The following is a 12,472-nucleotide window of genomic DNA, read 5'->3' on the forward strand; positions in this document are numbered from 1 at the left end:
AACCACACGCACCAGACCGACTAAATGTAACAAACAAGTCGCGTAAGGCGAAAATACAACATTTAGTCAAGCTGTCGAACTCACAGAATGAAACTGAACGCAATGCAATTTTTCAACAAGACCGTATACTCGTAGCATCGTCAGTCCACCGCTCATGGCAAAGGCAGTGAAATTGACAAGAAGAGCGGGGTAGTAGTTGCGCTGAGAAGGACAGCACGCTTTTCTGTACCTCTCTTCGTTTTAACTTTCTGAGCGTGTTTTTAATCCAAACATGTCATATCTATATGTTTTTGGAATCAGGAACCGACAAGGAATGAGATGAAAGTGTTTTTAAATTGATTTCGAAAATTTAACTTTGATCATAATTTTAATTTTTTTAATTTTCAGAGCTTGTTTTTAATCCAAATACAACATATTTATATGTTTTCGGAGTCAGAAAATGATGAAGAATAAGATGAACGTAAATTTGGATCATTTTATAAAAAAAAATTGGTTTTTTTACAATTTTTAGATTTTTAATGACCAAAGTCATGAATTAATTTTTAAGCCACCAAGCTGAAATGCAATACCAAAGTCCGGCCTTCGTCGAAGATTGCTTGGCCAAAATTTCAATCAATTTGATTGAAAAATGAGGGTGTGACAGTGCCGCCTCAACTTTTACAAAAACCCGGATATGACGTCATCAAAGACATTTATCGAAAAAATGAAAAAAAACATCCGGGGATATCATACCCAGGAACTCTCATGTAAAATTTCATAAAGATCGGTCCAGTAGTTTACTCTGAATCGCTCTACACACACACACACACACACACACACACACACACACACACACACACACACACACACACACACACACACATACACCACGACCCTCGTCTCGATTCCCCCTCTATGTTAAAACATTTAGTCAAAACTTGACTAAATGTAACAAGTAGCGTAAGGCGAAAATACAACATTTAGTCAAGTAGCTGTCGAACTCACAGAATGAAACTGAACGCAATGCAACACTCGTAGCATCGTCAGTCCACCGCGCACGGCAAAGGCAGTGAAATTGACAAGAAGAGCGGGGTAGTACTTGCGCTGAGAAGGATAGCACGCTTTTCTGTACCTCTCTTCGTTTTAACTTGACTTTCTGAGCGTGTTTTTAATCCAAACATATCATATCTATATGTTTTTGGAATCAGGAACCGACAAGGAATAAGATGAAGGTGTTTTTAAATTGATTAGGACAATTTAATTTTGATAATAATTTTTATATTTTTAATTTTCAGAGCTTGTTTTTAATCCAAATATAACATATTTATATGTTTTTGGAATCAGACAATGATAAACAATAAGATGAACGTAAATTTGGATCGTTTTATAATTTTTTTTTATTTTTTTTACAATTTTCAGATTTTTAATGACTAAACTCACTCATTAGTTTTTAAGCCACCAAGCTGAAATGCAATACCAAACCCCGGCCTTCGTCAAAGATTACTTGACCAAAAGTTCAACCAATTTGGTTGAAAAATGAGAGCGTGACACTGAGTGCCGCCTCAACTTTCACGAAAAGCCGGATATGACGTCATCAAAGACATTTATTGAAAAAATGAAAAAAACGTATGGGGATTTCATACCCAGGAACTCTCATGTCAAATTTCATAAAGATCGGTCCAGTAGTTTAGTCTGAATCGCTCTACACACACACACAGACAGACAGACACACACACACACACACGCACATACACCACGACCCTCGTCTCGATTCCCCCCTCTACGTTAAAACATTTAGTCAAAACTTGACTAAATGTAAAAAGGACATTATGTGTTGCATCCAAAAACTATGTGATTAAAACATTATCAGAAAAGGAAGGGCAATGAAAATCCTAAAATCTCCAACTCGAGTCACTTCCTGCAGATACATGGAGAGTAAAGTCCAGTCAATCAGCCACCCTCTCGGCCGGATGTTTTGGGGAGAGGGGGGGGGGGGGGGAAACTAGAACAAAGACCTCTTTGTGGTCAGTCGGCTTTCTCAGGGCCAGCAAAGCTCGCCTCAGCAACACATGTGAAAATGATTAACTCGCTCGGTACCGTAGGTTTGCTAAGGAATAGAGACGAACTCTTATCTGGCTGGCCAAAAATTGTCAGTTTAAAATGACCTACTTTCTCTGTTCAACGCACGGGCTATTCGTACTGTATCTCCTCTTGTGCACTTACAAGGCTCTTATGGAGAAAATAAGAGATACCAAAAAAGGTGTGTGTGTGTGTGTGTGTGCGAGTGTGTGTGCCCATAGTGTGTGCGCGCGCGTGCATGTGTGTGTGTGTGTGTGTGTATGTATGTTTGTGTGTCCCAGTGTGTGCACAGTGTGTGCCTGTGCGTGTGCCTGCGTGTGCCTGTGTGTACCGTTTGTGTGTCATTATATGTCAGTTATAATGTGTGTGTGTGCAGTGACGGTGTGAATGTGTGTGTGACGGTGTGTGTGTGTGTGTGTGTGTGTGTGTATGCCTGTGCAATGTGTGTGTGTGTGTATGTATATAATTATATATATATATATATATATATATATATATATATATATATGTGTGTGTGGGTGTGTGTGTGTGCGTGCGTGTGCGTGTGGTTGCGTGTGTGTGTGTGTGTGTGTGTGACCGTGCTGAGAGAGAAAGAGAGAGAGAGGAAGCCGATAATCGTCTGATTCTGCAGACTCGCCGAGAGGCGGCCGGGGTTTGGCACCAGGCTGATGAAAACGCAGAATAATCCATCAAAACAACACTCTAACATCAAGTTTTAGAAACCAGAAAAACGTATCGTAACTCCATAGGTTTTGTGGTGTTTTGCGCACTGCTGAAACGCGTTTAACACGACGTGAATCGCCGTGCGTTAACTTAGCGAAAACGTCCAAAACACAGACACCAAAACTCGATGTTTTACCGTGTTTTGCACCCTGCTAAAATCCCAGGGATTTTATTGCGTTACGGCAGTTTTTCTAACTTGATGTGAATCGCACAGGTATAATGCCACAAAATTCAGTTGATTAACTTCATGTTTCATGTTATATGCCACGTTATAGTGCCAAAACGTGACTTTTCGCCCAGTGACCCAGCTTTCTTGCCGTTTTAGTTGTCCAGCGCAGTGACGTGGGCTAACGGAAATGGCATTTAAGTTATTGGTGACTCTGGGGCTGACCATGGGTGTCATTCTGGGGTCACCTACCTGACTACGATGGCGAGCAGGAAGGTTAACGAGGGTGCGTCCATGGGATGGACGACACCCAGCTTAACTTGCCGTTCAAGTTGTCCAGCGCAGTGACGTGGTCGGCGGAAAACGGCATTTAAGTTTTGACCGGAAGGGGTGGTTGAGAGCAGGGCGTAACTGACTCCACCTCTTTCCGGTTCCGACTTCTGGAAGTTCGGAGGAACAGGATGTTCTCTTCAGCTTTCGGGGATCGTTGTCCATTGCCCTGGAGTTGGCATATGGCCACGTGTAGCCGGGTTCTCCGGTGAAAGTGGTGTACGTTCGCGCGAGGAATGTAGCACGCATTTTCGTGGCTGGGCAACGTAAGCTTCCGCCCTGGGGGCAGGAAGTTGTTGGGCTGGGTGATTCTTGGATTGGCCATGCGAGTCTCTCTGGGGGTCACCTTCCTAACTTTGATACCGAGTAGGAAGGTGATGTTTGGAGAGGTGTCCACGGTGGTGGATGTCACCCAACTTAACTTGCCGTTCAAGGTGTCCAGCGCAGTGATGTGCGCAGTGATAAACGGCATTTAGGACTTGACAGGAAGGAGTGGCTGAGGAATATTTTTGCCTCGTCCACCCCTGCCTTTGTTCGACGACTTCCGGAGTTCGGAGGAACAGTAGTTCACTTCCGTGGCCGGGAATCGTCGTTCATTGCCCTGAAGATGGCATATGTCTTGTAGTTTTGACTTCCGCTTCCTCCCGGGGGGCAGGAAGCGAGCAGTAAGGCTGGTTCCTTGTTGGATAATTTGAGTCAAACAGGAAGGCAGCTTCCGGATTGCACGGTTGTGCTTGACGGCTGTTCAGATGTAGGTGCTTCCGCATTAACGATTAGCACTGTATTCAGGTTCCATTTCAAGTTAGCAAGGGCAGTGGCGCTCGCAGCTGTAATGGGTCGAGGTTCTATGGAATCTTCCGGTGTGTTTCTATACAACCGGTTGGTTCTCATGTTTACTAATCCACGGCCGGTTTCGCTTCCGCTTTTGCGGCTGCGTCTTCCGGTTACAGGATGGGACAGCCTTCTACCGTTAACACTGCGTTGGTAGTCGGCACTTTTCAGCTTTTGGCTTCCGGTTCCGTTACTGCGGTTCCTTTGCTGTTATACAGGCTGTATCCACTTCCCCTTCCAGTCTTCCAGCTGGCATGGGACAGGTGGATGGAGATCTGGTCATGGAGTTCTGGCGTTTGAAATTTTTTGTTTTTTTCGAAACTTTTCCGATGTTGGCAAGTTTCGCCTTATCGGGATGGGTGACTGGGTCTCATCATTTCGATGATCATTATAATGCTTTTGAACAGGGGGGAGGCTCTTACTTCACTTGTGTCGCTGTTCGCGGCAGTTCGTAGTTTTTTTGAGCTTTCCGAGGAGAATCTTTGAGTGTCAAGCTCTTAGATCCTCCGTCGGGATCCTTTGTGCTTGTGGAAGTTTTCACAAGCGAGTCTTCTTTGTCACCACTTGGCTTTTCCTTGGTGGACAACGCTTGACTTTATACCTGTCGCGAGGGTGCTTTGGCTTGTGTTGCACGCTCAAGTAGCGTGTCACTCACGGAGCTCTTTCTGTAGGCTTCGGTTGACTCCAAGCCTAACAACTTAGGTTCTCTTTTTGCGTTCTACGGAACCGCCCTCGGGTTTGGCAAACATCCATCGGGTTTTTGATAGCTAGGAGAATCTGTCTGTAAGATCAAGATCTCCTAGCTCGGGTAGATTGTCTCATCTTTTCTTTTTGATGGGCTCTTTTGTACTTGTTTTTATTTTCTCTCGCCTGGGCGGTTACGTTCTGAATGGCTATCTTTGTGGTCCTACAGGACGCAGATACAAAGGATGTTGCTTTGCCGTCTTTTACCTAGGAGTAAGCCTCTGCCTTTAAAGTTTTGTTCTTTTGGCGTGACTTTAATCTCTTTCTCGTTTGAAAGTTATCTCTTTGAATCCGCTGCTATGCACGCGGGGTTTTTCCTTCTAAGAGAAGCTCATGGTAAAAGGGAAAGCGTTAGGCAGGCCTTGGCGGTTTTTTGTTTCCAAACAAAAAGCTTCAGGCTGGCTGTTGTCTATTTTAGCTTTGGCTTGACACCCTCGCTTTCACAGGGCTCTTTTATAGAGCTGTTCGGCGACCCTTTCGGTCGCACGGACGGGTCTTTGCAGTCTTGGTGTCCAGACCTCTTAAGGCTGGCAAGAGGGCTTTTTTTGCTTTCTCACATTCGAATTGCACGGATGTCTTCTGTAGGGGTATCCTTGAGTTACTCAGGGGCTTCCGCCTCAACTCTGGATTTGGTTCAGAGTCTTTATAGGTTTTTTTGTGTTTTTTTTGTTTGTGTTTTGTTCACTTGCCACTTGACTGGCGTGGTTCAAAGTGCTTATTTTCTTACGGAAAGAACTCCTCGTCGTTCCGTGTATTGCAGGTGGCTATCCACCTTCCTTTTTGGGTTTCCCTTTTGTCTTCCATGTCTTATTCTAAGACTTTATGGGATTTTTGTCACATTGGTACAGCTCGGTGCAGCTTTGCTTTAACCCTTTTTAACGGCTAGCCTGACTGTTTAACACGGGAAACGGCCAAGCTTACTCTAGTAGCTGCTGCGAGAAGTGGGAGTAAGCGTGCTTTCTGGCTATTTTGAATAAAGACAGCCTTTTTAAGAAAGATCGATCTATGACTTGTGGGTTTCTTTTAAGTTTTCCGGCAGTTAAGCGGAAAATGGGGAAACAAGCTTCGAATTACGCTTTCAATTCATGTGGTAAGAGTTTGGCTTCTTTAGAGTTACGTTTAGCCAATTAAACTTTTCGGTTTTCGAAGATTTTTCTGACTCGCACGGAGCTTGTTAGTTCTTTGTATCTAAAGGTCGCTTGCCTTATCTTTCTTCTCTGTCGTGATTTAACCTCGGCATTTAAGCGATAAATGGGGTCAACCAGCTTCCATTTGCTTTTCAATTCTTGAAGCAAGAAGTTGGCTTCTTTTGAGTCACGTTTAGCCAGTTTAACTTTTTGAGTTTCAAAGATTTTTCTGACTTTCACGGATCTTGTTAGATCATTGAATCAAAGGGCTTTTGCTTTATCTTCTTCTCCGTCGTTATTTAACCTTGAACGGTTGAAAACGGCGTTAAACACTGATTTTAGGAGGGAAGTAGGTCTATCTACTCTGGTAGAGGTATGACGTTTGGTAGTCAACCTTACCTAGATGGACTGCTACACTGGTTTCTTGCTCCTGGGGAGCTTGATGTGGTTGTCTGTCCCGTGAGGACGCTCAGAAGGTACCTGTCACGGACTTGGCATTGGTCAGAAAGTCGGAAGGTTTTATGATATCACTTAACACAGCGGGTGTAAGGATATTGCGAAAGGGACTTTAACCAAGTGAGTCTCCATGTTGATCACACGGGGGTTTACCTGTTGACAAACACAGTCTGGAGATGTTAGGGCAGTTTTGCCTTTCACTATAGCTAGAACGTATGAGGCAAGGGCATGGGCCTTCTCTTTGGCAGTCCTCCGGTCGGGCCTTGTTTTGGGCTGAAGTTCTGGAGTCGGCTTACTGGCGGTCTGAGGAGGTTTTTGTTAACTTCTACCTCAGAGACGTCTTGATACAGGACGGCAGTTCCGCGTTACCTCTTATGGTAGTCGCAGGACAGGTTCTAATATCATAATTTCGCTATGTACCCACCACCTATAGTAGCAATCTGCTATATGTGAGTTGGGTAATAATATGTAATTTAATCCAAAATTTTAATAATAAATTTTCATTTAATTAATATACTTACCCAACTCACATCGTTTAAACCCTCCCGCCTCCCCGCTGTGGTGGTATTGGGTTCTAAAAAAGTAATGAGTTGGGCTTCGTTCGAATGATACAAATGGCGGCGTATGCGCACGCATACGGATGTTGGACCGGGCATCGGTCTGATATTATGGGATGGATCACTCTTTTTTAGGGTGGTCTCCCTTGTTACCAAGGGGAACGCGTACAGCGTTACCAGCACTGAACTAGAGTTAATTGCTATATGTGAGTTGGGTAAGTATATTAATTAAATGAAAATTTATTATTAAAATTTTGGATTCGCGGCATCCGTACCAGTGGACTGTGGGAGGTCGTACACTGCTAACACTGCGACGCGTACCCAAAAGCTACGGACAGGGCCGGACCAAGTTCGTTTGAGGGGGGGGGGGGGGGGTTCCAACTGAAGGCAACGGTCCAGGGGCCGCTGAGGCCCCGGTGGGGTGCAGGGGAAGCAGAGAAAATTTTGCATTTGTGAGGTCATTGTTTGGTCTTTCCTTGCAACTGGGAATCAAAATTACACATTTTCAACAGTAACAAAATACTTCAGATATTCATTTACCATAGTGGTTCAGTGGAATAATCCCAAAGACATATATGCTTAGTAAATAAGTCTGACAGGACTCTTTACTTTGAATACTTAAATTCAAGCAAACAAGCAATGATTACAACATCTGGAATACAAAGGAGAAGTGGTATGAGAGATGTTGTATGGTGAACAATGACACTATACTTTAGTGAAATAAACTAAGGGAGTTGGGGGAAGAACTTAAAAAGTCCACATATTTATTTTTCTTTTCTCTGAGAGGTATATCGGATGGCCAGGGGGGGGGGGGGGGGGGGGGGGGGGGGGGGTCCGGAACCCAGGACCCCCCACCCCCCCAGATCCGGCCCTGACAGGGCCGGACTAGACAAGTACGTATTAGGGGGGGGGGTACATATGGGGGTCCAGGGGGCGAAGCCCCTTGGTGGGGGTTACAAGGGGGTTTGCCCCCTTGGTGGGGGTTGCCCCCTTGAAGCTGAACGTTTTTTGATGTTTCTGGAGGGAAAGGAAGCCTCTCCTTGAACGAAAAAGGTAAATTCGACAGCATGATTTTTTTTTGAGGGGGTGAGAGGTGCGATTTCTCCTCGGATTTCATGATGATCCAGATGCAACCCCCCCCCCCACTCCCTCCCCCACAATAAAAAAAAGCGTTTGGGAGGTACATGCTTAAGTCAGGGGGGGGGGGGGTTGCGCAACCCCCCCCTAGTCCGGCCCCGCGTAACACCTTAATTGGACCAAGTCGACTACGCGTATCTTACTTCGCAATGCTACCGGAACTAGACTTCGTCGCAGGCCAAGGGAAGGCACTATGTCGGAAAAGAGAGTTATCTTTTCATGTCTTGGCGTCTCAAATCTTATTAGCCAGAAAGCGCATGCGCGTAGTCTCGACCAGCGCGTGGTGTGCTTCTTTCTGAGTACTTTACGTCACAAATTGTTCTTTAAGTACTTGATAATGATGTAAGTTAATTGTAACACATAGTTATGTGTTCTATTTCGTTTACTGAGCACGGCCGGTGTAACACGAAATTTTTACTCCGAGTACACTTTTCGTACGAGAAAAGAACTCCCCAAGGCAGGAAAAAATTACTCCCTCCACGAAATTTTTACTCCCCATTCTTTTTACTTCCAGTAAAAATGTTGTACGCAAAAATGGGATGCGGGCGAAGGGATAATGCCAATAAGTAATCTCGCGCAAACGAATGTCGCGCTACCCTCCTTCCACCACCAAGACTAACAGGGACAAGGGAGTAACAATTTCGTACACCTGGCATGGGAAGTGAAATTGCTTGTGTTGGGGTGAAGTAATTTATTCGTTATTTATTCGTCAGGGAAGTAACATTTTTGTACGAAATGTTTACTCGGAACTTACCTGTCTTGGGAGTAATTTTCTCATGCAATGGGGGAGTGCTTTTTTTGTAAAGAGAGTAAGTTTTTCGTACGAAATGTTTACTCCGGAGTAAAAAATCTCGCGGGAGTAATTTTCTCGTGTTACACCCGGGACCAGTTGGCGTGAGCGCTGGGATTTCGAGTTTCATTCAACATGTCAATGCATCGCAGTATGAAATAATACAGGTAGGAGGTTAGTTCTTGTACTTTGGGTCAACCAAAGTCGATACATTCATTTTTCACTACAGTATTGAGTCTGATTTCGTCGTCCATCTTGAATCGATTAGCACTCTTCTTACAAAAAACCCAACTTCGTTGCGAGCTACGAGGGGGGCGATGCTTTACCACGTGCACCGGGAATGGGCTTTTTGGACGTAACGTGTATGGGCATGGGGAAATTCTCGTAGCGTGCACCGTGCACAGAGGTCCGGCGTGCACCATGCATGGAGCTTTTTCGTAACGTGCACCGTGGATCACCGTGCATGGCCCTTTTGGCCTCAACGTGCACGTGCACAGACCCCCCCCCCCCCCCTTGGTAACCCTCAGCTACGGCGAAGCTTCGCATGTCAAAACTTGAGAAGCTATGTTGGGGTCAAAGCAGAGACTATGGTCAATGTACCACGCCGTAGCTGCGAGTTTTCGGTATAAAGACTTGGCGAAGCTTCGTGTGGTCGACTACGGCCTCAATTAAGGACGGGCTTTAACAAGAACTAAGCCTTATGATGATGTAACCACCTCACATGTTGAGTGCACCAGGCTCGGTGGGCAGCTGGATGGTTGGCAGTCAATGTTGTTTTGCGAACTGGGCGTCTTTCTCTGAAGTTGAAAGTGTGTAAGCAGTTTGTAACACTTTGATTACTGAAAGCAGTGTGTGGCGGCAGCTCTTGGTCGATGCCTGCTGCCTTTTCAGTAACCTTTTTTCGCTGCATGACCTTCATTTGGATGAGGCGATCCTTCATTGTTGTGGTGACTGTAGGCCAACCATAACATTGTTGTGGTGACTGTAGGCCAACCATAACATTGTCGTGGTGACTGTAGGCCAACCATAACATTGTTGTGGTGACTGTAGGCCAACCATAACATTGTCGTGGTGACTGTAGGCCAACCATACCATTGGTGTGGTGACTGTAGGCCAACCATAACATTGTTGTGGTGACTGTAGGCCAACCATAACATTGTTGTGGTGACTGTAGGCCAACCATAACATTGTTGTGGTGACTGTAGGCCAACCATAACATTGTCGTAACTGTACTGTGCCAATTGCTTGAAGCCATTGCTTCAGTCCGATGATGTTGAAGTGTGACACTGCAACACACGGAACCACTTGCCTGGCAGAACAACATCTAGAAATGTTCGCTTGAGTTCGTTTCCCTGTTGTTTTCCATGTTATCATTATCATTGGTCCAACCCTGCTCTGGTGACCAGCTCTTGATAACGACCAGCTCTTGATAACGACTACCTCTTGATAACGACCACCCCTTGATAACGACCACCTCGTGATAACGACTACCTCTTGATAACGAATACCTCTTGATAACGAATACCTCTTGATAACGACCACCTCTTGATAACGACCACCTCTTGATAACGACCACCTTGATAACGACCACCTCTTGATAACGACGATCTGCCCATTACGACCACCCCGACGACATTTGCAAAAATGTGACCCTCCACCACGGAATGAGTCGCTTCACTAGTCACCAATGTGTGATTTTTGTATTTCTCTATTTTCTAAAGGATTGTTTATGCTCTACCCAGGGTTGAAACCATGTTACTAAAGAGTTTATAAGCCTGTGAATGAGGTAACCCTCAAAACCTCGGTTCTGGTAAAAATAGCCCCAAAATGTTTAACCTACCCAGGCCTTTTTCCATAGCAACCCGCTCACAGGTCAAGTATATTTACCAATAGAAAGTAGACAGTTTGAAAGTCGGAACAAAGACCTCTCCATTCATGTGTGTAGCGACGGGTCCGTTGGAAGCATACAGGGCGAATGTTGGGTGAAAGTGGCTTTTTTCGGGGCGCTAATCTCACACAAAAACGCATGGGTAGGGAGCTTCAAATGCGTGTTATTCAACTTTTAAGGCATTTTCAGCTTATCGGGTGATATAAGTAGGTGGACAACTGACTATAGAAATGTAACGAAATCGCAAAATTGATACGTGACAACCACTGGACGTAATTATTGGTGACAAGCGACTCATTCCGTTGTGGAGGGTCACAAAGGTTCTTTCCGGTATAACTGATTCACCTCTCCATTGCGACCACCTGTCGATAACGAGCAATTTTGGTCGGCCTTTGGTTGGTTGTTGGAGACAGGTTTGATTGTACCATATTGAAATGGAATACAATCTTGTTTGGACCAGGTGACTTTCCTGCTGCCCGATGACCAGTCCGCCCAGTTCCCCGACCTCTTCGCCTTCCTCGAGCAGAACAAGGGTGAGCTGGGCATCACGTATTTTGGCGCCTTCCGCCACGACGATGGAAGAGGTGTTTCTCAAGGTCGGGGAGAGCGCAGAGATTGCCGCGCATTCCAGCAGCACCCACATCGCCGTGCCGGAGGAGGGGGACCAGGGGGAGGAGGTGGAAGAGGTGTTCCTCAAGGTCGGGGAGAGCGAAGAGATTGCCGCGCCTTCCAGCAGCACCCACATCGCCGTGCCGGAGGAGGGGGAACAGAGGAGGAGAAGGAAGTGAAGGAAGAAACCACCACGGTCACCTCGGCTCCTGAAAACGGGAGCTCCATCAATCCCAGACCTGGGGAGCAGTCCAACAACGCAAACAACGACGAGAGGAGCGACGTCAACCAGAACTCCGGCGACGTCAACCAGGGGCCAGTGACGTTAAGCAGAAGGCCTTTAACGTCAAACTGAAGGCCAAGGGTGTCAATCAACACGCCACTGACGTCACCATGACGACCAATGACCTTAAGCTGAAGGCCAGGGGCGTCAATCTGAAGGCCAATGACATTGTACCGACGACCAGTGACGTCAGACTGAAGGCCAGTGACGCCAACCAAAACGCCACAGCGGTGGTGGACGTGTTGGGTTTGTCCCGGGGCTACAGTCGCCTGTCGGGCCTCCACCTCAGCCTGTCCCAGCTGCGGGGCATGCTGGTGAAGAAAGTGATCTGCTGGTGGCGCAGTCCTGCCACCAGCCTCATCCAGATCATGCTGCCTGTCGTCTTCGCCGTGCTGGCCTATCTCGTGGCCAAGCAAACATTAAACGTGGCGGATGCAAAAGGAAGTCCTCAAAAAGGTACACGCGGTTTAATGTGGTATGTGTGCTTGCGTACGTAGTACGTGCGTGGTGTGTGTTTGTGTTTGTGTGTGTGTGTGTGTTTGTGTGTGTTGTGTGTGGTTTTGGGGTGTGTGTTTTGCGCGCGCGCGCGCGCGTGTGTGTGTGTGTGTGTGTGTGTGTGTGTGTGTGTGTGTGTGTGTGTGGTGTGTGTGTGTGTTTTGGCGTGTGTGTTTGCGCGCTGCGTGGGTGTGTGTGTGTGTGTGTGGTGTGTGTGTGTGTGTGTGTGTGTGTGTGTGTGTTGGTGTGTGTGTGTGTGTGTGAAGAATTCGGTGAGC

This window comes from Littorina saxatilis, unplaced genomic scaffold (assembly GCF_037325665.1).
Source record: "Littorina saxatilis isolate snail1 unplaced genomic scaffold, US_GU_Lsax_2.0 scaffold_690, whole genome shotgun sequence".
Lineage (NCBI taxonomy): Eukaryota > Metazoa > Mollusca > Gastropoda > Littorinimorpha > Littorinidae > Littorina > Littorina saxatilis.